The sequence below is a fragment of the Rhinoderma darwinii genome, unplaced genomic scaffold (assembly GCF_050947455.1).
Source record: "Rhinoderma darwinii isolate aRhiDar2 unplaced genomic scaffold, aRhiDar2.hap1 Scaffold_4280, whole genome shotgun sequence".
Classification (NCBI taxonomy): domain Eukaryota; kingdom Metazoa; phylum Chordata; class Amphibia; order Anura; family Rhinodermatidae; genus Rhinoderma; species Rhinoderma darwinii.
The window spans coordinates 97,145-118,006 of record NW_027463806.1 but is presented as its reverse complement, the minus strand read 5'-3'; the positions used below and the strand labels follow the sequence as shown (position 1 = coordinate 118,006).

Below are 20,862 nucleotides of genomic sequence, written 5' to 3'. Positions count from 1 at the left end.
GACTATGGATTAAAGCATCTAACGTCAATGGCCATTCTAAGCTGAATGTGCCTGCTCTCGTCAGATCGCAGAAGTTACACAGCTTAAGGCCTCGCTAGTACCAGTGTGGGAGACTGTCTGGGAATCCGTGGTGCGGTTGAATTTTTATTATGTCGTTTAGATTTTGTTTCACAATCGATTAAAAAGGACTATGGATTAAAGCATTTAATGTCAATGGCCATTCTAAACTGAATGTGCCTGCTTTCGTCAGATCGCAGAAGTTACACAGCTTAAGGCCTCGCTAGTACCAGTGTGGGAGACTGTCTGGGAATCCGTGGTGCGGTTGACTTTTTATTATGTCGTTTAGATTTTGTTTCACAATAGATTAAATAGGACTATGGATTAAAGCATCTAACGTCAATGGCCATTCTAAGCTGAATGTCCCTGATCTCGTCAGATCGCAGAAGTTACACAGCTTAAGGCCTCGCTAGTACCAGTGTGGGAGACTGTCTGGGAATCCGTGGTGCGGTTGACTTTTTATTATGTCGTTTAGATTTTGTTTCACAATCGATTAAATAGGACTATGGATTAAAGCATTTAACGTCAATGGCCATTCTAAGCTGAATGTGCCTGCTCTCGTCAGATCGCAGAAGTTACCCAGCTTAAGGCCTCGCTAGTACCAGTGTGGGAGACTGTCTGGGAATCCGTGGTGCGGTTGACTTTTTATTATGTCGTTTAGATTTTGTTTCACAATCGATTAAAAAGGACTATGGATTAAAGCATTTAATGTCAATGGCCATTCTAAGCTGAATGTCCCTGCTCTCGTCAGATCGCAGAAGTTACACAGCTTAAGGCCTCGCTAGTACCAGTGTGGGAGACTGTCTGGGAATCCGTGGTGCGGTTGAGTTTTTATTATGTCGTTTAGATTTTGTTTCACAATCGATTAAAAAGGACTATGGATTAAAGCATTTAATGTCAATGGCCATTCTAAGCTGAATGTCCCTGCTCTCGTCAGATCGCAGAAGTTACACAGCTTAAGGCCTCGCTAGTACCAGTGTGGGAGACTGTCTGGGAATCCGTGGTGCGGTTGACTTTATATTATGTCGTTTAGATTTTGTTTCACAATCGATTAAAAAGGACTATGGATTAAAGCATTTAATGTCAATGGCCATTCTAAGCTGAATGTCCCTGCTCTCGTCAGATCGCAGAAGTTACACTGCTTAAGGCCTCGCTAGTACCAGTGTGGGAGACTGTCTGGGAATCCGTGGTGCGGTTGACTTTTTATTATGTCGTTTAGATTTTGTTTCACAATCGATTAAATAGGACTATGGATTAAAGCATTTAACGTCAATGGCCATTCTAAACTGAATGTGCCTGCTCTCGTCAGATCGCAGAAGTTACCCAGCTTAAGGCCTCGCTAGTACCAGTGTGGGAGACTGTCTGGGAATCCGTGGTGCGGTTGAATTTTTATTATGTCGTTTAGATTTTGTTTCACAATCGATTAAAAAGGACTATGGATTAAAGCATTTAATGTCAATGGCCATTCTAAGCTGCATGTCCCTGCTCTCGTCAGATCGCAGAAGTTACACAGCTTAAGGCCTCGCTAGTACCAGTGTGGGAGACTGTCTGGGAATCCGTGGTGCGGTTGACTTTTTATTATGTCGTTTAGATTTTGTTTCACAATCGATTAAAAAGGACTATGGATTAAAGCATTTAACGTCAATGGCCATTCTAAGCTGAATGTGCCTGCTCTCGTCAGATCGCAGAAGTTAACCAGCTTAAGGCCTCGCTAGTACCAGTGTGGGAGACTGTCTGGGAATCCGTGGTGCGGTTGAATTTTTATTATGTCGTTTAGATTTTGTTTCACAATCGATTAAAAAGGACTATGGATTAAGGCTTTTAATGTCAATGGCCATTCTAAGCTGAATGTCCCTGCTCTCGTCAGATCGCAGAAGTTACACAGCTTAAGGCCTCGCTAGTACCAGTGTGGGAGACTGTCTGGGAATCCGTGGTGCGGTTGACTTTTTATTATGTCGTTTAGATTTTGTTTCACAATCGATTAAAAAGGACTATGGATTAAAGCATTTAATGTCAATGGCCATTCTAAGCTGAATGTCCCTTCTCTCGTCAGATCGCAGAAGTTACACAGCTTAAGGCCTCGCTAGTACCAGTGTGGGAGACTGTCTGGGAATCCGTGGTGCGGTTGACTTTTTATTATGTCGTTTAGATTTTGTTTCACAATCGATTAAATAGGACTATGGATTAAAGCATTTAACGTCAATGGCCATTCTAAGCTGAATGTGCCTGCTCTCGTCAGATCGCAGAAGTTACCCAGCTTAAGGCCTCGCTAGTACCAGTGTGGGAGACTGTCTGGGAATCCGTGGTGCGGTTGACTTTTTATTATGTCGTTTAGATTTTGTTTCACAATCGATTAAAAAGGACTATGGATTAAAGCATTTAATGTCAATGGCCATTCTAAGCTGAATGTCCCTGCTCTCGTCAGATCGCAGAAGTTACACAGCTTAAGGCCTCGCTAGTACCAGTGTGGGAGACTGTCTGGGAATCCGTGGTGCGGTTGAATTTTTATTATGTCGTTTAGATTTTGTTTCACAATCGATTAAAAAGGACTATGGATTAAAGCATTTAATGTCAATGGCCATTCTAAGCTGAATGTCCCTGCTCTCGTCAGATCGCAGAAGTTACACAGCTTAAGGCCTCGCTAGTACCAGTGTGGGAGACTGTCTGGGAATCCGTGGTGCGGTTGACTTTATATTATGTCGTTTAGATTTTGTTTCACAATCGATTAAAAAGGACTATGGATTAAAGCATTTAATGTCAATGGCCATTCTAAGCTGAATGTCCCTGCTCTCGTCAGATCGCAGAAGTTACACAGCTTAAGGCCTCGCTAGTACCAGTGTGGGAGACTGTCTGGGAATCCGTGGTGCGGTTGACTTTTTATTATGTCGTTTAGATTTTGTTTCACAATCGATTAAATAGGACTATGGATTAAAGCATTTAACGTCAATGGCCATTCTAAACTGAATGTGCCTGCTCTCGTCAGATCGCAGAAGTTACCCAGCTTAAGGCCTCGCTAGTACCAGTGTGGGAGACTGTCTGGGAATCCGTGGTGCGGTTGAATTTTTATTATGTCGTTTAGATTTTGTTTCACAATCGATTAAAAAGGACTATGGATTAAAGCATTTAATGTCAATGGCCATTCTAAGCTGAATGTCCCTGCTCTCGTCAGATCGCAGAAGTTACACAGCTTAAGGCCTCGCTAGTACCAGTGTGGGAGACTGTCTGGGAATCCGTGGTGCGGTTGACTTTTTATTATGTCGTTTAGATTTTGTTTCACAATCGATTAAAAAGGACTATGGATTAAAGCATTTAACGTCAATGGCCATTCTAAGCTGAATGTGCCTGCTCTCGTCAGATCGCAGAAGTTACCCAGCTTAAGGCCTCGCTAGTACCAGTGTGGGAGACTGTCTGGGAATCCGTGGTGCGGTTGAATTTTTATTATGTCGTTTAGATTTTGTTTCACAATCGATTAAAAAGGACTATGGATTAAAGCTTTTAATGTCAATGGCCATTCTAAGCTGAATGTCCCTGCTCTCGTCAGATCGCAGAAGTTACACAGCTTAAGGCCTCGCTAGTACCAGTGTGGGAGACTGTCTGGGAATCCGTGGTGCGGTTGACTTTTTATTATGTCGTTTAGATTTTGTTTCACAATCGATTAAAAAGGACTATGGATTAAAGCATTTAATGTCAATGGCCATTCTAAGCTGAATGTCCCTGCTCTCGTCAGATCGCAGAAGTTACACTGCTTAAGGCCTCGCTAGTACCAGTGTGGGAGACTGTCTGGGAATCCGTGGTGCGGTTGACTTTTTATTATGTTGTTTAGATTTTGTTTCACAATAGATTAAATAGGACTATGGATTAAGGCTTTTAATGTCAATGGCCATTCTAAGCTAAATGTGCCTGCTCTCGTCAGATCGCAGAAGTTACACAGCTTAAGGCCTCGCTAGTACCAGTGTGGGAGACTGTCTGGGAATCCGTGGTGCGGTTGACTCTTTATTATGTCGTTTAGATTTTGTTTCACAATCGATTAAAAAGGACTATGGATTAAAGCATTTAATGTCAATGGCCATTCTAAGCTGAATGTGCCTGCTCTCGTTAGATCGCAGAAGTTTCACAGCTTAACGCCTCGCTAGTACCAGTGTGGGAGACTGTCTGGGAATCCGTGGTGCGGTTGACTTTTTATTATGTCGTTTAGATTTTGTTTCACAATAGATTAAATAGGACTATGGATTAAAGCATCTAACGTCAATGGCCATTCTAAGCTGAATGTGCCTGCTCTCGTCAGATCGCAGAAGTTACACAGCTTAAGGCCTCGCTAGTACCAGTGTGGGAGACTGTCTGGGAATCCGTGGTGCGGTTGAATTTTTATTATGTCGTTTAGATTTTGTTTCACAATCGATTAAAAAGGACTATGGATTAAAGCATTTAATGTCAATGGCCATTCTAAGCTGAATGTCCCTGCTCTCGTCAGATCGCAGAAGTTACACAGCTTAAGGCCTCGCTAGTACCAGTGTGGGAGACTGTCTGGGAATCCGTGGTGTGGTTGACTTTTTATTATGTCGTTTAGATTTTGTTTCACAATCGATTAAATAGGACTATGGATTGAAGCATTTAACGTCAATGGCCATTCTAAACTGAATGTGCCTGCTCTCGTCAGAGCGCAGAAGTTACCCAGCTTAAGGCCTCGCTAGTACCAGTGTGGGAGACTGTCTGGGAATCCGTGGTGCGGTTGAATTTTTATTATGTCGTTTAGATTTTGTTTCACAATCGATTAAAAAGGACTATGGATTAAAGCATTTAATGTCAATGGCCATTCTAAGCTGAATGTCCCTGCTCTCGTCAGATCGCAGAAGTTACACAGCTTAAGGCCTCGCTAGTACCAGTGTGGGAGACTGTCTGGGAATCCGTGGTGCGGTTGACTTTTTATTATGTCGTTTAGATTTTGTTTCACAATCGATTAAAAAGGACTATGGATTAAAGCATTTAATGTCAATGGCCATTCTAAGCTGAATGTGCCTGCTCTCGTCAGATCGCAGAAGTTACACAGCTTAAGGCCTCGCTAGTACCAGTGTGGGAGACTGTCTGGGAATCCGTGGTGCGGTTGCCTTTTTATTATGTTTAGATTTTGTTTCACAATCGATTAAAAAGGACTATGGATTAAAGCATTTAATGTCAATGGCCATTCTAAGCTGAATGTGCCTGTTTTCGTCAGATCGCAGAAGTTACACAGCTTAAGGCCTCGCTAGTACCAGTGTGGGAGACTGTCTGGGAATCCGTGGTGCGGTTGCCTTTTTATTATGTTGTTTAGATTTTGTTTCACAATCGATTAAAAAGGACTATGGATTAAAGCATTTAATGTCAATGGCCATTCTAAGCTGAATGTGCCTGCTCTCGTCAGATCGCAGAAGTTACACAGCTTAACGCCTCGCTAGTACCAGTGTGGGAGACTGTCTGGGAATCCGTGGTGCGGTTGACTTTTTATTATGTCGTTTCGATTTTGTTTCACAATAGATTAAATAGGACTATGGATTAAAGCATTTAACGTCAATGGCCATTCTAAGCTGAATGTGCCTGCTCTCGTCAGATCGCAGAAGTTACACTGCTTAAGGCCTTGCTAGTACCAGTGTGGGAGACTGTCTGGGAATCCGTGGTGCGGTTGACTTTTTATTATGTTGTTTAGATTTTGTTTCACAATAGATTAAATAGGACTATGGATTAAGGCTTTTAATGTCAATGGCCATTCTAAGCTAAATGTGCCTGCTCTCGTCAGATCGCAGAAGTTACACAGCTTAAGGCCTCGCTAGTACCAGTGTGGGAGACTGTCTGGGAATCCGTGGTGCGGTTGACTCTTTATTATGTCGTTTAGATTTTGTTTCACAATCGATTAAAAAGGACTATGGATTAAAGCATTTAATGTCAATGGCCATTCTAAGCTGAATGTGCCTGCTCTCGTTAGATCGCAGAAGTTTCACAGCTTAACGCCTCGCTAGTACCAGTGTGGGAGACTGTCTGGGAATCCGTGGTGCGGTTGACTTTTTATTATGTCGTTTAGATTTTGTTTCACAATAGATTAAATAGGACTATGGATTAAAGCATCTAACGTCAATGGCCATTCTAAGCTGAATGTGCCTGCTCTCGTCAGATCGCAGAAGTTACACAGCTTAAGGCCTCGCTAGTACCAGTGTGGGAGACTGTCTGGGAATCCGTGGTGCGGTTGAATTTTTATTATGTCGTTTAGATTTTGTTTCACAATCGATTAAAAAGGACTATGGATTAAAGCATTTAATGTCAATGGCCATTCTAAACTGAATGTGCCTGCTTTCGTCAGATCGCAGAAGTTACACAGCTTAAGGCCTCGCTAGTACCAGTGTGGGAGACTGTCTGGGAATCCGTGGTGCGGTTGACTTTTTATTATGTCGCTTAGATTTTGTTTCACAATAGATTAAATAGGACTATGGATTAAAGCATCTAACGTCAATGGCCATTCTAAGCTGAATGTCCCTGATCTCGTCAGATCGCAGAAGTTACACAGCTTAAGGCCTCGCTAGTACCAGTGTGGGAGACTGTCTGGGAATCCGTGGTGCGGTTGACTTTTTATTATGTCGTTTAGATTTTGTTTCACAATCGATTAAATAGGACTATGGATTAAAGCATTTAACGTCAATGGCCATTCTAAGCTGAATGTGCCTGCTCTCGTCAGATCGCAGAAGTTACCCAGCTTAAGGCCTCGCTAGTACCAGTGTGGGAGACTGTCTGGGAATCCGTGGTGCGGTTGACTTTTTATTATGTCGTTTAGATTTTGTTTCACAATCGATTAAAAAGGACTATGGATTAAAGCATTTAATGTCAATGGCCATTCTAAGCTGAATGTCCCTGCTCTCGTCAGATCGCAGAAGTTACACAGCTTAAGGCCTCGCTAGTACCAGTGTGGGAGACTGTCTGGGAATCCGTGGTGCGGTTGAATTTTTATTATGTCGTTTAGATTTTGTTTCACAATCGATTAAAAAGGACTATGGATTAAAGCATTTAATGTCAATGGCCATTCTAAGCTGAATGTCCCTGCTCTCGTCAGATCGCAGAAGTTACACAGCTTAAGGCCTCGCTAGTACCAGTGTGGGAGACTGTCTGGGAATCCGTGGTGCGGTTGACTTTATATTATGTCGTTTAGATTTTGTTTCACAATCGATTAAAAAGGACTATGGATTAAAGCATTTAATGTCAATGGCCATTCTAAGCTGAATGTCCCTGCTCTCGTCAGATCGCAGAAGTTACACAGCTTAAGGCCTCGCTAGTACCAGTGTGGGAGACTGTCTGGGAATCCGTGGTGCGGTTGACTTTTTATTATGTCGTTTAGATTTTGTTTCACAATCGATTAAATAGGACTATGGATTAAAGCATTTAACGTCAATGGCCATTCTAAACTGAATGTGCCTGCTCTCGTCAGATCGCAGAAGTTACCCAGCTTAAGGCCTCGCTAGTACCAGTGTGGGAGACTGTCTGGGAATCCGTGGTGCGGTTGAATTTTTATTATGTCGTTTAGATTTTGTTTCACAATCGATTAAAAAGGACTATGGATTAAAGCATTTAATGTCAATGGCCATTCTAAGCTGAATGTCCCTGCTCTCGTCAGATCGCAGAAGTTACACAGCTTAAGGCCTCGCTAGTACCAGTGTGGGAGACTGTCTGGGAATCCGTGGTGCGGTTGACTTTTTATTATGTCGTTTAGATTTTGTTTCACAATCGATTAAAAAGGACTATGGATTAAAGCATTTAACGTCAATGGCCATTCTAAGCTGAATGTGCCTGCTCTCGTCAGATCGCAGAAGTTACCCAGCTTAAGGCCTCGCTAGTACCAGTGTGGGAGACTGTCTGGGAATCCGTGGTGCGGTTGAATTTTTATTATGTCGTTTAGATTTTGTTTCACAATCGATTAAAAAGGACTATGGATTAAAGCTTTTAATGTCAATGGCCATTCTAAGCTGAATGTCCCTGCTCTCGTCAGATCGCAGAAGTTACACAGCTTAAGGCCTCGCTAGTACCAGTGTGGGAGACTGTCTGGGAATCCGTGGTGCGGTTGACTTTTTATTATGTCGTTTAGATTTTGTTTCACAATCGATTAAATAGGACTATGGATTAAAGCATTTAACGTCAATGGCCATTCTAAGCTGAATGTGCCTGCTCTCGTCAGATCGCAGAAGTTACCTAGCTTAAGGCCTCGCTAGTACCAGTGTGGGAGACTGTCTGGGAATCCGTGGTGCGGTTGACTTTTTATTATGTCGTTTAGATTTTGTTTCACAATCGATTAAAAAGGACTATGGATTAAAGCATTTAATGTCAATGGCCATTCTAAGCTGAATGTCCCTGCTCTCGTCAGATCGCAGAAGTTACACAGCTTAAGGCCTCGCTAGTACCAGTGTGGGAGACTGTCTGGGAATCCGTGGTGCGGTTGAATTTTTATTATGTCGTTTAGATTTTGTTTCACAATCGATTAAAAAGGACTATGGATTAAAGCATTTAATGTCAATGGCCATTCTAAGCTGAATGTCCCTGCTCTCGTCAGATCGCAGAAGTTACACAGCTTAAGGCCTCGCTAGTACCAGTGTGGGAGACTGTCTGGGAATCCGTGGTGCGGTTGACTTTATATTATGTCGTTTAGATTTTGTTTCACAATCGATTAAAAAGGACTATGGATTAAAGCATTTAATGTCAATGGCCATTCTAAGCTGAATGTCCCTGCTCTCGTCAGATCGCAGAAGTTACACAGCTTAAGGCCTCGCTAGTACCAGTGTGGGAGACTGTCTGGGAATCCGTGGTGCGGTTGACTTTTTATTATGTCGTTTAGATTTTGTTTCACAATCGATTAAATAGGACTATGGATTAAAGCATTTAACGTCAATGGCCATTCTAAACTGAATGTGCCTGCTCTCGTCAGATCGCAGAAGTTACCCAGCTTAAGGCCTCGCTAGTACCAGTGTGGGAGACTGTCTGGGAATCCGTGGTGCGGTTGAATTTTTATTATGTCGTTTAGATTTTGTTTCACAATCGATTAAAAAGGACTATGGATTAAAGCATTTAATGTCAATGGCCATTCTAAGCTGAATGTCCCTGCTCTCGTCAGATCGCAGAAGTTACACAGCTTAAGGCCTCGCTAGTACCAGTGTGGGAGACTGTCTGGGAATCCGTGGTGCGGTTGACTTTTTATTATGTCGTTTAGATTTTGTTTCACAATCGATTAAAAAGGACTATGGATTAAAGCATTTAACGTCAATGGCCATTCTAAGCTGAATGTGCCTGCTCTCGTCAGATCGCAGAAGTTACCCAGCTTAAGGCCTCGCTAGTACCAGTGTGGGAGACTGTCTGGGAATCCGTGGTGCGGTTGAATTTTTATTATGTCGTTTAGATTTTGTTTCACAATCGATTAAAAAGGACTATGGATTAAAGCTTTTAATGTCAATGGCCATTCTAAGCTGAATGTCCCTGCTCTCGTCAGATCGCAGAAGTTACACAGCTTAAGGCCTCGCTAGTACCAGTGTGGGAGACTGTCTGGGAATCCGTGGTGCGGTTGACTTTTTATTATGTCGTTTAGATTTTGTTTCACAATCGATTAAAAAGGACTATGGATTAAAGCATTTAATGTCAATGGCCATTCTAAGCTGAATGTCCCTGCTCTCGTCAGATCGCAGAAGTTACACAGCTTAAGGCCTCGCTAGTACCAGTGTGGGAGACTGTCTGGGAATCCGTGGTGCGGTTGACTTTTTATTATGTCGTTTAGATTTTGTTTCACAATCGATTAAATAGGACTATGGATTAAAGCATTTAACGTCAATGGCCATTCTAAACTGAATGTGCCTGCTCTCGTCAGATCGCAGAAGTTACACAGCTTAAGGCCTCGCTAGTACCAGTGTGGGAGACTGTCTGGGAATCCGTGGTGCGGTTGCCTTTTTATTATGTTGTTTAGATTTTGTTTCACAATCGATTAAAAAGGACTATGGATTAAAGCATTTAATGTCAATGGCCATTCTAAGCTGAATGTGCCTGTTTTCGTCAGATCGCAGAAGTTACACATCTTAAGGCCTCGCTAGTACCAGTGTGGGAGACTGTCTGGGAATCCGTGGTGCGGTTGACTTTTAATTATGTCGTTTAGATTTTGTTTCACAATCGATTAAAAAGGACTATGGATTAAAGCATTTAATGTCAATGGCCATTCTAAGCTGAATGTCCCTTCTCTCGTCAGATCGCAGAAGTTACACAGCTTAAGGCCTCGCTAGTACCAGTGTGGGAGACTGTCTGGGAATCCGTGGTGCGGTTGACTTTCTATTATGTCGTTTAGATTTTGTTTCACAATCGATTAAATAGGACTATGGATTAAAGCATTTAACGTCAATGGCCATTCTAAGCTGAATGTGCCTGCTCTCGTCAGATCGCAGAAGTTACTCAGCTTAAGGCCTCGCTAGTACCAGTGTGGGAGACTGTCTGGGAATCCGTGGTGCGGTTGAATTTTTATTATGTCGTTTAGATTTTGTTTCACAATCGATTAAAAAGGACTATGGATTAAAGCATTTAATGTCAATGGCCATTCTAAGCTGAATGTCCCTGCTCTCGTCAGATCGCAGAAATTACACAGCTTAAGGCCTCGCTAGTACCAGTGTGGGAGACTGTCTGGGAATCCGTGGTGCGGTTGACTTTTTATTATGTCGTTTAGATTTTGTTTCACAATCGATTAAAAAGGACTATGGATTAAAGCATTTAATGTCAATGGCCATTCTAAGCTGAATGTGCCTGCTCTCGTCAGATCGCAGAAGTTACACAGCTTAAGGCCTCGCTAGTACCAGTGTGGGAGACTGTCTGGGAATCCGTGGTGCGGTTGCCTTTTTATTATGTTGTTTAGATTTTGTTTCACAATCGATTAAAAAGGACTATGGATTAAAGCATTTAATGTCAATGGCCATTCTAAGCTGAATGTGCCTGTTTTCGTCAGATCGCAGAAGTTACACATCTTAAGGCCTCGCTAGTACCAGTGTGGGAGACTGTCTGGGAATCCGTGGTGCGGTTGACTTTTAATTATGTCGTTTAGATTTTGTTTCACAATCGATTAAAAAGGACTATGGATTAAAGCATTTAATGTCAATGGCCATTCTAAGCTGAATGTCCCTTCTCTCGTCAGATCGCAGAAGTTACACAGCTTAAGGCCTCGCTAGTACCAGTGTGGGAGACTGTCTGGGAATCCGTGGTGCGGTTGACTTTCTATTATGTCGTTTAGATTTTGTTTCACAATCGATTAAATAGGACTATGGATTAAAGCATTTAACGTCAATGGCCATTCTAAGCTGAATGTGCCTGCTCTCGTCAGATCGCAGAAGTTACTCAGCTTAAGGCCTCGCTAGTACCAGTGTGGGAGACTGTCTGGGAATCCGTGGTGCGGTTGAATTTTTATTATGTCGTTTAGATTTTGTTTCACAATCGATTAAAAAGGACTATGGATTAAAGCATTTAATGTCAATGGCCATTCTAAGCTGAATGTCCCTGCTCTCGTCAGATCGCAGAAATTACACAGCTTAAGGCCTCGCTAGTACCAGTGTGGGAGACTGTCTGGGAATCCGTGGTGCGGTTGACTTTTTATTATGTCGTTTAGATTTTGTTTCACAATCGATTAAAAAGGACTATGGATTAAAGCATTTAATGTCAATGGCCATTCTAAGCTGAATGTGCCTGCTCTCGTCAGATCGCAGAAGTTAAATAGCTTAAGGCCTCGCTAGTACCAGTGTGGGAGACTGTCTGGGAATCCGTGGTGCGGTTGCCTTTTTATTATGTTGTTTAGATTTTGTTTCACAATCGATTAAAAAGGACTATGGATTAAAGCATTTAAAGTCAATGGCCATTCTAAGCTGAATGTGTCTGCTCTCGTCAGATCGCAGAAGTTACACAGCTTAAGGCCTCGCTAGTACCGGTGTGGGAGACTGTCTGGGAATCCGTGGTGCGGTTACCTTTTTATTATATTGTTTATATTTTGTTTCACAATAGATTAAATAGGACTATGGATTAAGGCTTTTAATGTCAACGGCCATTCTAAGCTGAATGTGCCTGCTCTCGTTAGATCGCAGAAGTTACACAGCTTAACGCCTCGCTAGTACCACTGTGGGAATCCGTGGTGCGGTTGACTTTTTATTATGTCGTTTAGATTTTGTTTCACAATAGATTAAATAGGACTATGGATTAAAGCATTTAACGTCAATGGCCATTCTAAGCTGAATGTGCCTGCTCTCGTCAGATCGCAGAAGTTACACAGCTTAAGGCCTCGCTAGTACCAGTGTGGGAGACTGTCTGGGAATCCGTGGTGCGGTTAAATTTTTATTATGTCGTTTAGATTTTGTTTCACAATCGATTAAAAAGGACTATGGATTAAAGCATTTAATGTCAATGGCCATTCTAAGCTGAATGTCCCTGCTCTCGTCAGATTGCAGAAGTTACACAGCTTAAGGCCTCGCAAGTACCAGTGTGGGAGACTGTCTGGGAATCCGTGGTGCGGTTGACTTTTTATTATGTCGTTTAGATTTTGTTTCACAATCGATTAAAAAGGACTATGGATTAAAGCATTTAATGTCAATGGCCATTCTAAACTGAATGTGCCTGCTTTCGTCAGATCGCAGAAGTTACACAGCTTAAGGCCTCGCTAGTACCAGTGTGGGAGACTGTCTGGGAATCCGTGGTGCGGTTGACTTTTTATTATGTCGTTTAGATTTTGTTTCACAATCGATTAAAAAGGACTATGGATTAAAGCATTTAATGTCAATGGCCATTCTAAGCTGAATGTCCCTGCTCTCGTCAGATCGCAGAAGTTACACATCTTAAGGCCTCGCTAGTACCAGTGTGGGAGACTGTCTGGGAATCCGTGGTGCGGTTGACTTTTAATTATGTCGTTTAGATTTTGTTTCACAATCGATTAAAAAGGACTATGGATTAAAGCATTTAATGTCAATGGCCATTCTAAGCTGAATGTCCCTGCTCTCGTCGGATCGCAGAAGTTACACAGCTTAAGGCCTCGCTAGTACCAGTGTGGGAGACTGTCTGGGAATCCGTGGTGCGGTTGACTTTCTATTATGTCGTTTAGATTTTGTTTCACAATCGATTAAATAGGACTATGGATTAAAGCATTTAACGTCAATGGCCATTCTAAGCTGAATGTGCCTGCTCTCGTCAGATCGCAGAAGTTACTCAGCTTAAGGCCTCGCTAGTACCAGTGTGGGAGACTGTCTGGGAATCCGTGGTGCGGTTGAATTTTTATTATGTCGTTTAGATTTTGTTTCACAATCGATTAAAAAGGACTATGGATTAAAGCATTTAATGTCAATGGCCATTCTAAGCTGAATGTCCCTGCTCTCGTCAGATCGCAGAAGTTACACAGCTTAAGGCCTCGCTAGTACCAGTGTGGGAGACTGTCTGGGAATCCGTGGTGCGGTTGACTTTTTATTATGTCGTTTAGATTTTGTTTCGCAATCGATTAAAAAGGACTATGGATTAAAGCATTTAATGTCAATGGCCATTCTAAGCTGAATGTGCCTGCTCTCGTCAGATCGCAGAAGTTACACAGCTTAAGGCCTCGCTAGTACCAGTGTGGGAGACTGTCTGGGAATCCGTGGTGCGGTTGCCTTTTTATTATGTTGTTTAGATTTTTGTTTCACAATCGATTAAAAAGGACTATGGATTAAAGCATTTAATGTCAATGGCCATTCTAAGCTGAATGTGTCTGCTCTCGTCAGATCGCAGAAGTTACACAGCTTAAGGCCTCGCTAGTACCAGTGTGGGAGACTGTCTGGGAATCCGTGGTGCGGTTAACTTTTTATTATGTTGTTTATATTTTGTTTCACAATAGATTAAATAGGACTATGGATTAAGGCTTTTAATGTCAACGGCCATTCTAAGCTGAATGTGCCTGCTCTCGTTAGATCGCAGAAGTTACACAGCTTAACGCCTCGCTAGTACCACTGTGGGAATCCGTGGTGCGGTTGACTTTTTATTATGTCGTTTAGATTTTGTTTCACAATCGATTAAAAAGGACTATGGATTAAAGCATTTAACGTCAATGGCCATTCTAAACTGAATGTGCCTGCTTTCGTCAGATCGCAGAAGTTACACAGCTTAAGGCCTCGCTAGTACCAGTGTGGGAGACTGTCTGGGAATCCGTGGTGCGGTTGACTTTTTATTATGTCGTTTAGATTTTGTTTCACAATCGATTAAAAAGGACTATGGATTAAAGCATTTAATGTCAATGGCCATTCTAAGCTGAATGTCCCTGCTTTCGTCAGATCGTAGAAGTTACACAGCTTAAGGCCTCGTTAGTACCAGCGTGGGAGACTGTCTGGGAATCCGTGGTGCGGTTGACTTTTTATTATGTTGTTTAGATTTTGTTTCACAATAGATTAAATAGGACTATGGATTAAGGCTTTTAATGTCAATGGCCATTCTAAGCTGAATGTGCCTGCTCTCGTCAGATCGCAGAAGTTACACAGCTTAAGGCCTCGCTAGTACCAGTGTGGGAGACTGTCTGGGAATCCGTGGTGCGGTTGACTTTTTATTATGTCGTTTAGATTTTGTTTCACAATCGATTAAAAAGGACTATGGATTAAAGCATTTTATGTCAATGGCCATTCTAAGCTGAATGTGCCTGCTCTCGTTAGATCGCAGAAGTTACACAGTTTAACGCCTCGCTAGTACCAGTGTGGGAGACTGTCTGGGAATCCGTGGTGCGGTTGCCTTTTTATTATGTCGTTTAGATTTTGTTTCACAATAGATTAAATAGGACTATGGATTAAAGCATTTAACGTCAATGGCCATTCTAAGCTGAATGTGCCTGCTCTCGTCAGATCGCAGAAGTTACCCAGCTTAAGGCCTCGCTAGTACCAGTGTGGGAGACTGTCTGGGAATCCGTGGAGCGGTTGAATTTTTATTATGTCGTTTAGATTTTGTTTCACAATCGATTAAAAAGGACTATGGATTAAAGCATTTAATGTCAATGGCCATTCTAAGCTGAATGTCCCTGCTCTCGTCAGATCGCAGAATTTACCCAGCTTAAGGCCTCGCTAGTACCAGTGTGGGAGACTGTCTGGGAATCCGTGGTGCGGTTGACTTTTTATTATGTCGTTTAGATTTTGTTTCACAATCGATTAAAAAGTACTATGGATTAAAGCATTTAATGTCAATGGCCATTCTAAGCTGAATGTGCCTTCTCTCGTCAGTTCGCAGAAGTTACACAGCTTAAGGCCTCGCTAGTACCAGTGTGGGAGACTGTCTGGGAATCCGTGGTGCGGTTGACTTTTTATTATGTCGTTTAGATTTTGTTTCACAATCGATTAAAAAGGACTATGGATTAAAGCATTTAATGTCAATGGCCATTCTAAGCTGAATGTGCCTGCTCTCGTCAGATCGCAGAAATTACACAGCTTAAGGCCTCGCTAGTACCAGTGTGGGAGACTGTCTGGGAATCCGTGGTGCGGTTGACTTTTTATTATGTCGTTTAGATTTTGTTTCACAATAGATTAAATAGGACTATGGATTAAAGCATTTAACGTCAATGGCCATTCTAAGCTGAATGTGCTTGCTCTCGTCAGAACGCAGAAGTTACATAGCTTAAGGCCTCGCTAGTACCAGTGTGGTAGACTGTCTGGGAATCCGTGGTGCGGTTGACTTTTTATTATGTCGTTTAGATTTTGTTTCACAATAGATTAAATAGGACTATGGATTAAGGCTTTTAATGTCAATGGCCATTCTAAGCTGAATGTGCCTTCTCTCGTCAGATCGCAGAAGTTACACAGCTTAAGGCCTCGCTAGTACCAGTGTGGGAGACTGTCTGGGAATCCGTGGTGCGGTTGACTTTTTATTATGTCGTTTAGATTTTGTTTCACAATCGATTAAAAAGGACTATGGATTAAAGCATTTAATGTCAATGGCCATTCTAAGCTGAATGTGCCTGCTCTCGTTAGTTCGCAGAAGTTACACAGCTTAACGCCTCGCTAGTACCAGTGTGGGAGACTGTCTGGGAATCCGTGGTGCGGTTGACTTTTTATTATGTCGTTTAGATTTTGTTTCACAATAGATTAAATAGGACTATGGATTAAAGCATTTAACGTCAATGGCCATTCTAAGCTGAATGTGCCTGCTCTCGTCAGATCGCAGAAGTTACACAGCTTAAGGCCTCGCTAGTACCAGTGTGGGAGACTGTCTGGGAATCCGTGGTGCGGTTGACTTTTTATTATGTCGTTTAGATTTTGTTTCACAATCGATTAAAAAGGACTATGGATTAAAGCATTTAATGTCAATGGCCATTCTAAGCTGAATGTGCCTGCTCTCGTTAGATCGCACAAGTTACACAGCTTAACGCCTCGCTAGTACCAGTGTGGGAGACTGTCTGGGAATCCGTGGTGCGGTTGACTTTTTATTATGTCGTATAGATTTTGTTTCACAATCGATTAAAAAGGACTATGGATTAAAGCATTTAATGTCAATGGCCATTCTAAGCTGAATGTGCCTGCTCTCGTCAGATCGCAGAAGTTACACAGCTTAAGGCCTCGCTAGTACCAGTGTGGGAGACTGTCTGGGAATCCGTGGTGCGGTTGACTTTTTATTATGTCGTTTAGATTTTGTTTCACAATCGATTAAAAAGGACTATGGATTAAAGCATTTAATGTCAATGGCCATTCTAAGCTGAATGTGCCTGCTCTCGTTAGATCGCACAAGTTACACAGCTTAACGCCTCGCTAGTACCAGTGTGGGAGACTGTCTGGGAATCCGTGGTGCGGTTGAATCTTTATTATGTCGTTTAGATTTTGTTTCACAATAGATTAAATAGGACTATGGATTAAAGCACTTAACGTCAATGGCCATTCTAAGCTGAATGTGCCTGCTCTCGTCAGAACGCAGAAGTTACATAGCTTAAGGCCTCGCTAGTACCAGTGTGGGAGACTGTCTGGGAATCCGTGGTGCGCTTGACTTTTAATTATGTTGTTTAGATTTTGTTTCACAATAGATTAAATAGGACTATGGATTAAGGCTTTTAATGTCAATGGCCATTTTAAGCTGAATGTGCCTGCTCTCGTCAGATCGCAGAAGTTACACAGCTTAAGGCCTCGCTAGTACAAGTGTGGGAGACTGTCTGGGAATCCGTGGTGCGGTTAACTTTTTATTATGTCGTTTAGATTTTGTTTCACAATCGATTAAAAAGGACTATGGATTAAAGCGTTTAATGTCAATGGCCATTCTAAACTGAATGTGCCTGCTTTCGTCAGATCGCAGAAGTTACACAGCTTAAGGCCTCGCTAGTACCAGTGTGGGAGACTGTCTGGGAATCCGTGGTGCGGTTGAGTTTTTATTATGTCGTTTAGATTTTGTTTCACAATCGATTAAAAAGGACTATGGATTAAAGCATTTAATGTCAATGGCCATTCTAGGCTGAATGTGCCTGCTCTCGTTAGATCGCACAAGTTACACAGCTTAACGCCTCGCTAGTACCAGTGTGGGAGACTGTCTGGGAATCCGTGGTGCGGTTGACTTTTTATTATGTCGTTTAGATTTTGTTTCACAATCGATTAAAAAGGACTATGGATTAAAGCATTTAATGTCAATGGCCATTCTAAGCTGAATGTGCCTGCTCTCGTCAGATCGCAGAAGTTACACAGCTTAAGGCCTCGCTAGTACCAGTGTGGGAGACTGTCTGGGAATCCGTGGTGCGGTTGACTTTTTATTATGTCGTTTAGATTTTGTTTCACAATCGATTAAAAAGGACTATGGATTAAAGCATTTAATGTCAATGGCCATTCTAAGCTGAATGTGCCTGCTCTCGTCAGATCGCAGAAGTTACACAGCTTAAGGCCTCGCTAGTACCAGTGTGGGAGACTGTCTGGGAATCCGTGGTGCGGTTGAATTTTTATTATGTCGTTTAGATTTTGTTTCACAATAGATTAAATAGGACTATGGATTAAAGCACTTAACGTCAATGGCCATTCTAAGCTGAATGTGCCTGCTCTCGTCAGAACGCAGAAGTTACATAGCTTAAGGCCTCGCTAGTACCAGTGTGGGAGACTGTCTGGGAATCCGTGGTGCGCTTGACTTTTTATTATGTTGTTTAGATTTTGTTTCACAATAGATTAAATAGGACTATGGATTAAGGCTTTTAATGTCAATGGACCATTCTAAGCTGAATGTGCATGCTCTCGTCAGATCGCAGAAGTTACACAGCTTAAGGCCTCGCTAGTACCAGTGTGGGAGACTGTCTGGGAATCCGTGGTGCGGTTGACTTTTTATTATGTCGTTTAGATTTTGTTTCACAATCGATTAAAAAGGACTATAGATTAAAGCATTTAATGTCAATGGCCATTCTAAGCTGAATGTGCCTGCTCTCGTTAGATCGCAGAAGTTACACAGCTTAACGCCTCGCTAGTACCAGTGTGGGAGACTGTCTGGGAATCTGTGGTGCGGTTGACTTTTTATTATGTCGTTTAGATTTTATTTCACAATAGATTAAATAGGACTATGGATTAAAGCATTCAACGTCAATGGCCATTCTAAGCTGAATGTGCCTGCTCTCGTCAGATCGCAGAAGTTACACAGCTTAAGGCCTCGCTAGTACCAGTGTGGGAGACTGTCTGGGAATCCGTGGTGCGGTTGAATTTTTATTATGCCGTTTAGATTTTGTTTCACAATCGATTAAAAAGGACTATGGATTAAAGCCTTTAACGTCAATGGCCATTCTAAGCTGAATGTCCCTGCTCTCGTCAGATCGCAGAAGTTACACAGCTTAAGGGTATGTTCACACGTAGTCAACCAAAACGTCTGAAAATCCAGAGCTGTTTTCAAGGGAAAACAGACCCTGCTTTTCAGACGTTTTTTACCAACTCGCATTTTTACCAACTCATTTTTTTACCAACTCGTTTTTGGAGCTGTTTTCATTGGAGTCTATGAGAAAACAGCTCCAAAAACGTCTGAAAGAAGTGTCCTGCACTTCTTTTGACGAGGCTGTATTTTTACGAGTCGTCGTTTGACAGCTGTCAAACGACGACGCGTAAATAACAGGTCGTCTGCACAGTACGTCGGCAAACCCATTCAAATGAATGGGCAGATGTTTGCCGACGTATTGTAGCCATATTTTCAGATGTAAAACGAGGCATAATACGCCTCGTATACGTCTGAAATTTGGCCGTGTGAACATACCCTTAGGCCTCGCTAGTACCAGTGTGGGAGACTGTCTGGGAATCCGTGGTGCGGTTGAATTTTTATTATGTTGTTTAGATTTTGTTTCACAATCGATTAAAAAGGACTATGGATTAAAGCCTTTAATGTCAATGGCCATTCTAAACTGAATGTCCCTGCTCTCGTCAGATCGCAGAAATTACACAGCTTAAGGCCTCGCTAGTACCAGTGTGGGAGACTGTCTGGGAATCTGTGGTGCGGTTGACTTTTTATTATGTCGTTTAGATTTTGTTTCACAATAGATTAAATAGGACTATGGATTAATGCTTTTAATGTCAATGGCCATTCTAAGCTGAATGTGCCTGCTCTCGTCAGATCGCAGAAGTTGCACAGCTTAAGGCCTCGCTAGTACCAGTGTGGGAGACTGTCTGGGAATCCGTGGAGCGGTTGAATTTTTATTATGTCGTTTCGATTTTGTTTCACAATCGATTAAAAAGGACTATGGATTAAAGCATTTCATGTCAATGGCCATTCTAAGCTGAATGTCCCTGCTCTCGTCAGATCGCAGAAGTTACACAGCTTAAGCCCTCGCTAGTACCAGTGTGGGAGACTGTCTGGGAATCCGTGGTGCGGTTGACTTTTTATTATGTCGTTTAGATTTTATTTCACAATAGATTAAATAGGACTATGGATTAAAGCATTCAACGTCAATGGCCATTCTAAGCTGAATGTGCCTGCTCTCGTCAGATCGCAGAAGTTACACAGCTTAAGGCCTCGCTAGTACCAGTGTGGGAGACTGTCTTGGAATCCGTGGTGCGGTTGACTTTTTATTATGTCGTTTAGATTTTGTTTCACAATCGATTAAAAAGGACTATGGATTAAAGCATTTGATGTCAATTGCCATTCTAAGCTGAATGTGCCAGCTCTCGTCAGATCGCAGAAGTTACACAGCTTAAGGCCTCGCTAGTACCAGTGTGGGAGACTGTCTGGGAATCCGTGGTGCAGTTGACATTTTATTATGTCGTTTAGATTTTGTTTCACAATAGATTAAATAGGACTATGGATTAAAGCATTTAACGTCAATAGCCATTCTAAGCTGAATGTGCCTGCTCTCGTCCGAACGCAGAAGTTACACAGCTTAAGGCCTCGCTAGTACCAGTGTGGGAGACTGTCTGGGAATCCGTGGTGCGGTTGAATTTTTATTATGTTGTTTAGATTTTGTTTCACAATCGATTAAAAAGGACTATGGATTAAAGCCTTTAATGTCAATGGCCATTCTAAGCTGAATGTCCCTGCTCTCGTCAGATCGCAGAAGTTACACAGCTTAAGGCCTCGCTAGTACCAGTGTGGGAGACTGTCTGGGAATCTGTGGTGCGGTTGACTTTTTATTATGTTGTTTAGATTTTGTTTCACAATAGATTAAATAGGACTATGGATTAAGGCTTTTAATGTCAATGGCCATTCTAAGCTGAATGTGCCTGCTCTCGTCAGATCGCAGAAGTTGCACAGCTTAAGGCCTCGCTAGTACCAGTGTGGGAGACTGTCTGGGAATCCGTGGAGCGGTTGAATTTTTATTATGTCGTTTCGATTTTGTTTCACAATCGATTAAAAAGGACTATGGATTAA

The 20,862-nt window shown here is 42.2% G+C and overlaps 99 pseudogenes; all 99 read left to right on the top strand.

Moving 5' to 3' along the window:
• Window positions 1-23: 23 nt before the first annotated feature.
• Window positions 24-142, top strand: LOC142711120 (5S ribosomal RNA; annotated as a pseudogene).
• Window positions 143-209: 67 nt separating this feature from the next.
• Window positions 210-328, top strand: LOC142711288 (5S ribosomal RNA; annotated as a pseudogene).
• A 67-nt stretch (window positions 329-395) lies between these two features.
• Window positions 396-514, top strand: LOC142711178 (5S ribosomal RNA; annotated as a pseudogene).
• A 67-nt stretch (window positions 515-581) lies between these two features.
• On the top strand, window positions 582-700 carry LOC142711004 (5S ribosomal RNA; annotated as a pseudogene).
• A 67-nt stretch (window positions 701-767) lies between these two features.
• LOC142711227 (5S ribosomal RNA) lies at window positions 768-886 on the top strand (annotated as a pseudogene).
• A 67-nt stretch (window positions 887-953) lies between these two features.
• Window positions 954-1,072, top strand: LOC142710991 (5S ribosomal RNA; annotated as a pseudogene).
• A 67-nt stretch (window positions 1,073-1,139) lies between these two features.
• On the top strand, window positions 1,140-1,258 carry LOC142711161 (5S ribosomal RNA; annotated as a pseudogene).
• Window positions 1,259-1,325: 67 nt separating this feature from the next.
• On the top strand, window positions 1,326-1,444 carry LOC142711393 (5S ribosomal RNA; annotated as a pseudogene).
• Window positions 1,445-1,511: 67 nt separating this feature from the next.
• Window positions 1,512-1,630, top strand: LOC142711056 (5S ribosomal RNA; annotated as a pseudogene).
• A 67-nt stretch (window positions 1,631-1,697) lies between these two features.
• On the top strand, window positions 1,698-1,816 carry LOC142710930 (5S ribosomal RNA; annotated as a pseudogene).
• A 67-nt stretch (window positions 1,817-1,883) lies between these two features.
• Window positions 1,884-2,002, top strand: LOC142710990 (5S ribosomal RNA; annotated as a pseudogene).
• A 67-nt stretch (window positions 2,003-2,069) lies between these two features.
• On the top strand, window positions 2,070-2,188 carry LOC142711359 (5S ribosomal RNA; annotated as a pseudogene).
• A 67-nt stretch (window positions 2,189-2,255) lies between these two features.
• On the top strand, window positions 2,256-2,374 carry LOC142711003 (5S ribosomal RNA; annotated as a pseudogene).
• Window positions 2,375-2,441: 67 nt separating this feature from the next.
• On the top strand, window positions 2,442-2,560 carry LOC142711199 (5S ribosomal RNA; annotated as a pseudogene).
• Window positions 2,561-2,627: 67 nt separating this feature from the next.
• LOC142710989 (5S ribosomal RNA) lies at window positions 2,628-2,746 on the top strand (annotated as a pseudogene).
• Window positions 2,747-2,813: 67 nt separating this feature from the next.
• On the top strand, window positions 2,814-2,932 carry LOC142710988 (5S ribosomal RNA; annotated as a pseudogene).
• A 67-nt stretch (window positions 2,933-2,999) lies between these two features.
• On the top strand, window positions 3,000-3,118 carry LOC142711392 (5S ribosomal RNA; annotated as a pseudogene).
• Window positions 3,119-3,185: 67 nt separating this feature from the next.
• On the top strand, window positions 3,186-3,304 carry LOC142710986 (5S ribosomal RNA; annotated as a pseudogene).
• A 67-nt stretch (window positions 3,305-3,371) lies between these two features.
• LOC142711234 (5S ribosomal RNA) lies at window positions 3,372-3,490 on the top strand (annotated as a pseudogene).
• Window positions 3,491-3,557: 67 nt separating this feature from the next.
• On the top strand, window positions 3,558-3,676 carry LOC142710984 (5S ribosomal RNA; annotated as a pseudogene).
• A 67-nt stretch (window positions 3,677-3,743) lies between these two features.
• On the top strand, window positions 3,744-3,862 carry LOC142711160 (5S ribosomal RNA; annotated as a pseudogene).
• Window positions 3,863-3,929: 67 nt separating this feature from the next.
• On the top strand, window positions 3,930-4,048 carry LOC142711127 (5S ribosomal RNA; annotated as a pseudogene).
• A 253-nt stretch (window positions 4,049-4,301) lies between these two features.
• Window positions 4,302-4,420, top strand: LOC142711119 (5S ribosomal RNA; annotated as a pseudogene).
• A 67-nt stretch (window positions 4,421-4,487) lies between these two features.
• Window positions 4,488-4,606, top strand: LOC142711094 (5S ribosomal RNA; annotated as a pseudogene).
• Window positions 4,607-4,673: 67 nt separating this feature from the next.
• On the top strand, window positions 4,674-4,792 carry LOC142711443 (5S ribosomal RNA; annotated as a pseudogene).
• Window positions 4,793-4,859: 67 nt separating this feature from the next.
• LOC142710983 (5S ribosomal RNA) lies at window positions 4,860-4,978 on the top strand (annotated as a pseudogene).
• A 67-nt stretch (window positions 4,979-5,045) lies between these two features.
• LOC142711046 (5S ribosomal RNA) lies at window positions 5,046-5,164 on the top strand (annotated as a pseudogene).
• A 64-nt stretch (window positions 5,165-5,228) lies between these two features.
• Window positions 5,229-5,347, top strand: LOC142711322 (5S ribosomal RNA; annotated as a pseudogene).
• Window positions 5,348-5,414: 67 nt separating this feature from the next.
• Window positions 5,415-5,533, top strand: LOC142711291 (5S ribosomal RNA; annotated as a pseudogene).
• A 67-nt stretch (window positions 5,534-5,600) lies between these two features.
• On the top strand, window positions 5,601-5,719 carry LOC142711219 (5S ribosomal RNA; annotated as a pseudogene).
• A 67-nt stretch (window positions 5,720-5,786) lies between these two features.
• Window positions 5,787-5,905, top strand: LOC142711126 (5S ribosomal RNA; annotated as a pseudogene).
• Window positions 5,906-6,158: 253 nt separating this feature from the next.
• LOC142711118 (5S ribosomal RNA) lies at window positions 6,159-6,277 on the top strand (annotated as a pseudogene).
• Window positions 6,278-6,344: 67 nt separating this feature from the next.
• LOC142711286 (5S ribosomal RNA) lies at window positions 6,345-6,463 on the top strand (annotated as a pseudogene).
• Window positions 6,464-6,530: 67 nt separating this feature from the next.
• Window positions 6,531-6,649, top strand: LOC142711177 (5S ribosomal RNA; annotated as a pseudogene).
• A 67-nt stretch (window positions 6,650-6,716) lies between these two features.
• LOC142711002 (5S ribosomal RNA) lies at window positions 6,717-6,835 on the top strand (annotated as a pseudogene).
• Window positions 6,836-6,902: 67 nt separating this feature from the next.
• Window positions 6,903-7,021, top strand: LOC142711198 (5S ribosomal RNA; annotated as a pseudogene).
• A 67-nt stretch (window positions 7,022-7,088) lies between these two features.
• On the top strand, window positions 7,089-7,207 carry LOC142710982 (5S ribosomal RNA; annotated as a pseudogene).
• Window positions 7,208-7,274: 67 nt separating this feature from the next.
• LOC142710981 (5S ribosomal RNA) lies at window positions 7,275-7,393 on the top strand (annotated as a pseudogene).
• A 67-nt stretch (window positions 7,394-7,460) lies between these two features.
• Window positions 7,461-7,579, top strand: LOC142711390 (5S ribosomal RNA; annotated as a pseudogene).
• A 67-nt stretch (window positions 7,580-7,646) lies between these two features.
• On the top strand, window positions 7,647-7,765 carry LOC142710980 (5S ribosomal RNA; annotated as a pseudogene).
• A 67-nt stretch (window positions 7,766-7,832) lies between these two features.
• On the top strand, window positions 7,833-7,951 carry LOC142711233 (5S ribosomal RNA; annotated as a pseudogene).
• A 67-nt stretch (window positions 7,952-8,018) lies between these two features.
• Window positions 8,019-8,137, top strand: LOC142710979 (5S ribosomal RNA; annotated as a pseudogene).
• A 67-nt stretch (window positions 8,138-8,204) lies between these two features.
• Window positions 8,205-8,323, top strand: LOC142711163 (5S ribosomal RNA; annotated as a pseudogene).
• Window positions 8,324-8,390: 67 nt separating this feature from the next.
• On the top strand, window positions 8,391-8,509 carry LOC142711197 (5S ribosomal RNA; annotated as a pseudogene).
• A 67-nt stretch (window positions 8,510-8,576) lies between these two features.
• LOC142710978 (5S ribosomal RNA) lies at window positions 8,577-8,695 on the top strand (annotated as a pseudogene).
• A 67-nt stretch (window positions 8,696-8,762) lies between these two features.
• Window positions 8,763-8,881, top strand: LOC142710977 (5S ribosomal RNA; annotated as a pseudogene).
• Window positions 8,882-8,948: 67 nt separating this feature from the next.
• Window positions 8,949-9,067, top strand: LOC142711389 (5S ribosomal RNA; annotated as a pseudogene).
• Window positions 9,068-9,134: 67 nt separating this feature from the next.
• On the top strand, window positions 9,135-9,253 carry LOC142710976 (5S ribosomal RNA; annotated as a pseudogene).
• Window positions 9,254-9,320: 67 nt separating this feature from the next.
• LOC142711231 (5S ribosomal RNA) lies at window positions 9,321-9,439 on the top strand (annotated as a pseudogene).
• A 67-nt stretch (window positions 9,440-9,506) lies between these two features.
• LOC142710973 (5S ribosomal RNA) lies at window positions 9,507-9,625 on the top strand (annotated as a pseudogene).
• Window positions 9,626-9,692: 67 nt separating this feature from the next.
• On the top strand, window positions 9,693-9,811 carry LOC142710972 (5S ribosomal RNA; annotated as a pseudogene).
• A 67-nt stretch (window positions 9,812-9,878) lies between these two features.
• On the top strand, window positions 9,879-9,997 carry LOC142711266 (5S ribosomal RNA; annotated as a pseudogene).
• A 67-nt stretch (window positions 9,998-10,064) lies between these two features.
• Window positions 10,065-10,183, top strand: LOC142711388 (5S ribosomal RNA; annotated as a pseudogene).
• Window positions 10,184-10,250: 67 nt separating this feature from the next.
• LOC142711358 (5S ribosomal RNA) lies at window positions 10,251-10,369 on the top strand (annotated as a pseudogene).
• A 67-nt stretch (window positions 10,370-10,436) lies between these two features.
• Window positions 10,437-10,555, top strand: LOC142711223 (5S ribosomal RNA; annotated as a pseudogene).
• A 67-nt stretch (window positions 10,556-10,622) lies between these two features.
• LOC142710952 (5S ribosomal RNA) lies at window positions 10,623-10,741 on the top strand (annotated as a pseudogene).
• Window positions 10,742-10,808: 67 nt separating this feature from the next.
• Window positions 10,809-10,927, top strand: LOC142711045 (5S ribosomal RNA; annotated as a pseudogene).
• A 67-nt stretch (window positions 10,928-10,994) lies between these two features.
• LOC142711387 (5S ribosomal RNA) lies at window positions 10,995-11,113 on the top strand (annotated as a pseudogene).
• Window positions 11,114-11,180: 67 nt separating this feature from the next.
• On the top strand, window positions 11,181-11,299 carry LOC142711357 (5S ribosomal RNA; annotated as a pseudogene).
• Window positions 11,300-11,366: 67 nt separating this feature from the next.
• Window positions 11,367-11,485, top strand: LOC142711222 (5S ribosomal RNA; annotated as a pseudogene).
• Window positions 11,486-11,552: 67 nt separating this feature from the next.
• LOC142710950 (5S ribosomal RNA) lies at window positions 11,553-11,671 on the top strand (annotated as a pseudogene).
• A 67-nt stretch (window positions 11,672-11,738) lies between these two features.
• On the top strand, window positions 11,739-11,857 carry LOC142710928 (5S ribosomal RNA; annotated as a pseudogene).
• Window positions 11,858-11,924: 67 nt separating this feature from the next.
• LOC142711431 (5S ribosomal RNA) lies at window positions 11,925-12,043 on the top strand (annotated as a pseudogene).
• A 241-nt stretch (window positions 12,044-12,284) lies between these two features.
• LOC142711321 (5S ribosomal RNA) lies at window positions 12,285-12,403 on the top strand (annotated as a pseudogene).
• A 67-nt stretch (window positions 12,404-12,470) lies between these two features.
• Window positions 12,471-12,589, top strand: LOC142711281 (5S ribosomal RNA; annotated as a pseudogene).
• A 67-nt stretch (window positions 12,590-12,656) lies between these two features.
• LOC142711285 (5S ribosomal RNA) lies at window positions 12,657-12,775 on the top strand (annotated as a pseudogene).
• A 67-nt stretch (window positions 12,776-12,842) lies between these two features.
• On the top strand, window positions 12,843-12,961 carry LOC142711226 (5S ribosomal RNA; annotated as a pseudogene).
• A 67-nt stretch (window positions 12,962-13,028) lies between these two features.
• On the top strand, window positions 13,029-13,147 carry LOC142711078 (5S ribosomal RNA; annotated as a pseudogene).
• A 67-nt stretch (window positions 13,148-13,214) lies between these two features.
• LOC142711221 (5S ribosomal RNA) lies at window positions 13,215-13,333 on the top strand (annotated as a pseudogene).
• Window positions 13,334-13,400: 67 nt separating this feature from the next.
• Window positions 13,401-13,519, top strand: LOC142710971 (5S ribosomal RNA; annotated as a pseudogene).
• A 67-nt stretch (window positions 13,520-13,586) lies between these two features.
• On the top strand, window positions 13,587-13,705 carry LOC142711044 (5S ribosomal RNA; annotated as a pseudogene).
• Window positions 13,706-13,773: 68 nt separating this feature from the next.
• On the top strand, window positions 13,774-13,892 carry LOC142711314 (5S ribosomal RNA; annotated as a pseudogene).
• Window positions 13,893-14,133: 241 nt separating this feature from the next.
• LOC142711284 (5S ribosomal RNA) lies at window positions 14,134-14,252 on the top strand (annotated as a pseudogene).
• Window positions 14,253-14,319: 67 nt separating this feature from the next.
• Window positions 14,320-14,438, top strand: LOC142711300 (5S ribosomal RNA; annotated as a pseudogene).
• Window positions 14,439-14,505: 67 nt separating this feature from the next.
• LOC142710926 (5S ribosomal RNA) lies at window positions 14,506-14,624 on the top strand (annotated as a pseudogene).
• A 253-nt stretch (window positions 14,625-14,877) lies between these two features.
• Window positions 14,878-14,996, top strand: LOC142711381 (5S ribosomal RNA; annotated as a pseudogene).
• A 67-nt stretch (window positions 14,997-15,063) lies between these two features.
• On the top strand, window positions 15,064-15,182 carry LOC142711235 (5S ribosomal RNA; annotated as a pseudogene).
• Window positions 15,183-15,249: 67 nt separating this feature from the next.
• On the top strand, window positions 15,250-15,368 carry LOC142711442 (5S ribosomal RNA; annotated as a pseudogene).
• Window positions 15,369-15,435: 67 nt separating this feature from the next.
• Window positions 15,436-15,554, top strand: LOC142711023 (5S ribosomal RNA; annotated as a pseudogene).
• A 67-nt stretch (window positions 15,555-15,621) lies between these two features.
• Window positions 15,622-15,740, top strand: LOC142711301 (5S ribosomal RNA; annotated as a pseudogene).
• Window positions 15,741-15,807: 67 nt separating this feature from the next.
• LOC142711298 (5S ribosomal RNA) lies at window positions 15,808-15,926 on the top strand (annotated as a pseudogene).
• Window positions 15,927-15,993: 67 nt separating this feature from the next.
• On the top strand, window positions 15,994-16,112 carry LOC142711469 (5S ribosomal RNA; annotated as a pseudogene).
• Window positions 16,113-16,179: 67 nt separating this feature from the next.
• On the top strand, window positions 16,180-16,298 carry LOC142710924 (5S ribosomal RNA; annotated as a pseudogene).
• Window positions 16,299-16,551: 253 nt separating this feature from the next.
• Window positions 16,552-16,670, top strand: LOC142710923 (5S ribosomal RNA; annotated as a pseudogene).
• Window positions 16,671-16,923: 253 nt separating this feature from the next.
• LOC142711248 (5S ribosomal RNA) lies at window positions 16,924-17,042 on the top strand (annotated as a pseudogene).
• Window positions 17,043-17,109: 67 nt separating this feature from the next.
• On the top strand, window positions 17,110-17,228 carry LOC142711428 (5S ribosomal RNA; annotated as a pseudogene).
• A 67-nt stretch (window positions 17,229-17,295) lies between these two features.
• LOC142711439 (5S ribosomal RNA) lies at window positions 17,296-17,414 on the top strand (annotated as a pseudogene).
• A 253-nt stretch (window positions 17,415-17,667) lies between these two features.
• On the top strand, window positions 17,668-17,786 carry LOC142710922 (5S ribosomal RNA; annotated as a pseudogene).
• Window positions 17,787-17,853: 67 nt separating this feature from the next.
• On the top strand, window positions 17,854-17,972 carry LOC142711116 (5S ribosomal RNA; annotated as a pseudogene).
• Window positions 17,973-18,039: 67 nt separating this feature from the next.
• Window positions 18,040-18,158, top strand: LOC142711247 (5S ribosomal RNA; annotated as a pseudogene).
• Window positions 18,159-18,225: 67 nt separating this feature from the next.
• LOC142711468 (5S ribosomal RNA) lies at window positions 18,226-18,345 on the top strand (annotated as a pseudogene).
• Window positions 18,346-18,412: 67 nt separating this feature from the next.
• LOC142711404 (5S ribosomal RNA) lies at window positions 18,413-18,531 on the top strand (annotated as a pseudogene).
• A 67-nt stretch (window positions 18,532-18,598) lies between these two features.
• On the top strand, window positions 18,599-18,717 carry LOC142711115 (5S ribosomal RNA; annotated as a pseudogene).
• A 667-nt stretch (window positions 18,718-19,384) lies between these two features.
• Window positions 19,385-19,503, top strand: LOC142711274 (5S ribosomal RNA; annotated as a pseudogene).
• Window positions 19,504-19,756: 253 nt separating this feature from the next.
• On the top strand, window positions 19,757-19,875 carry LOC142711270 (5S ribosomal RNA; annotated as a pseudogene).
• Window positions 19,876-19,942: 67 nt separating this feature from the next.
• Window positions 19,943-20,061, top strand: LOC142711068 (5S ribosomal RNA; annotated as a pseudogene).
• A 67-nt stretch (window positions 20,062-20,128) lies between these two features.
• On the top strand, window positions 20,129-20,247 carry LOC142711020 (5S ribosomal RNA; annotated as a pseudogene).
• Window positions 20,248-20,314: 67 nt separating this feature from the next.
• On the top strand, window positions 20,315-20,433 carry LOC142711032 (5S ribosomal RNA; annotated as a pseudogene).
• Window positions 20,434-20,500: 67 nt separating this feature from the next.
• On the top strand, window positions 20,501-20,619 carry LOC142711067 (5S ribosomal RNA; annotated as a pseudogene).
• Window positions 20,620-20,862: the final 243 nt, after the last annotated feature.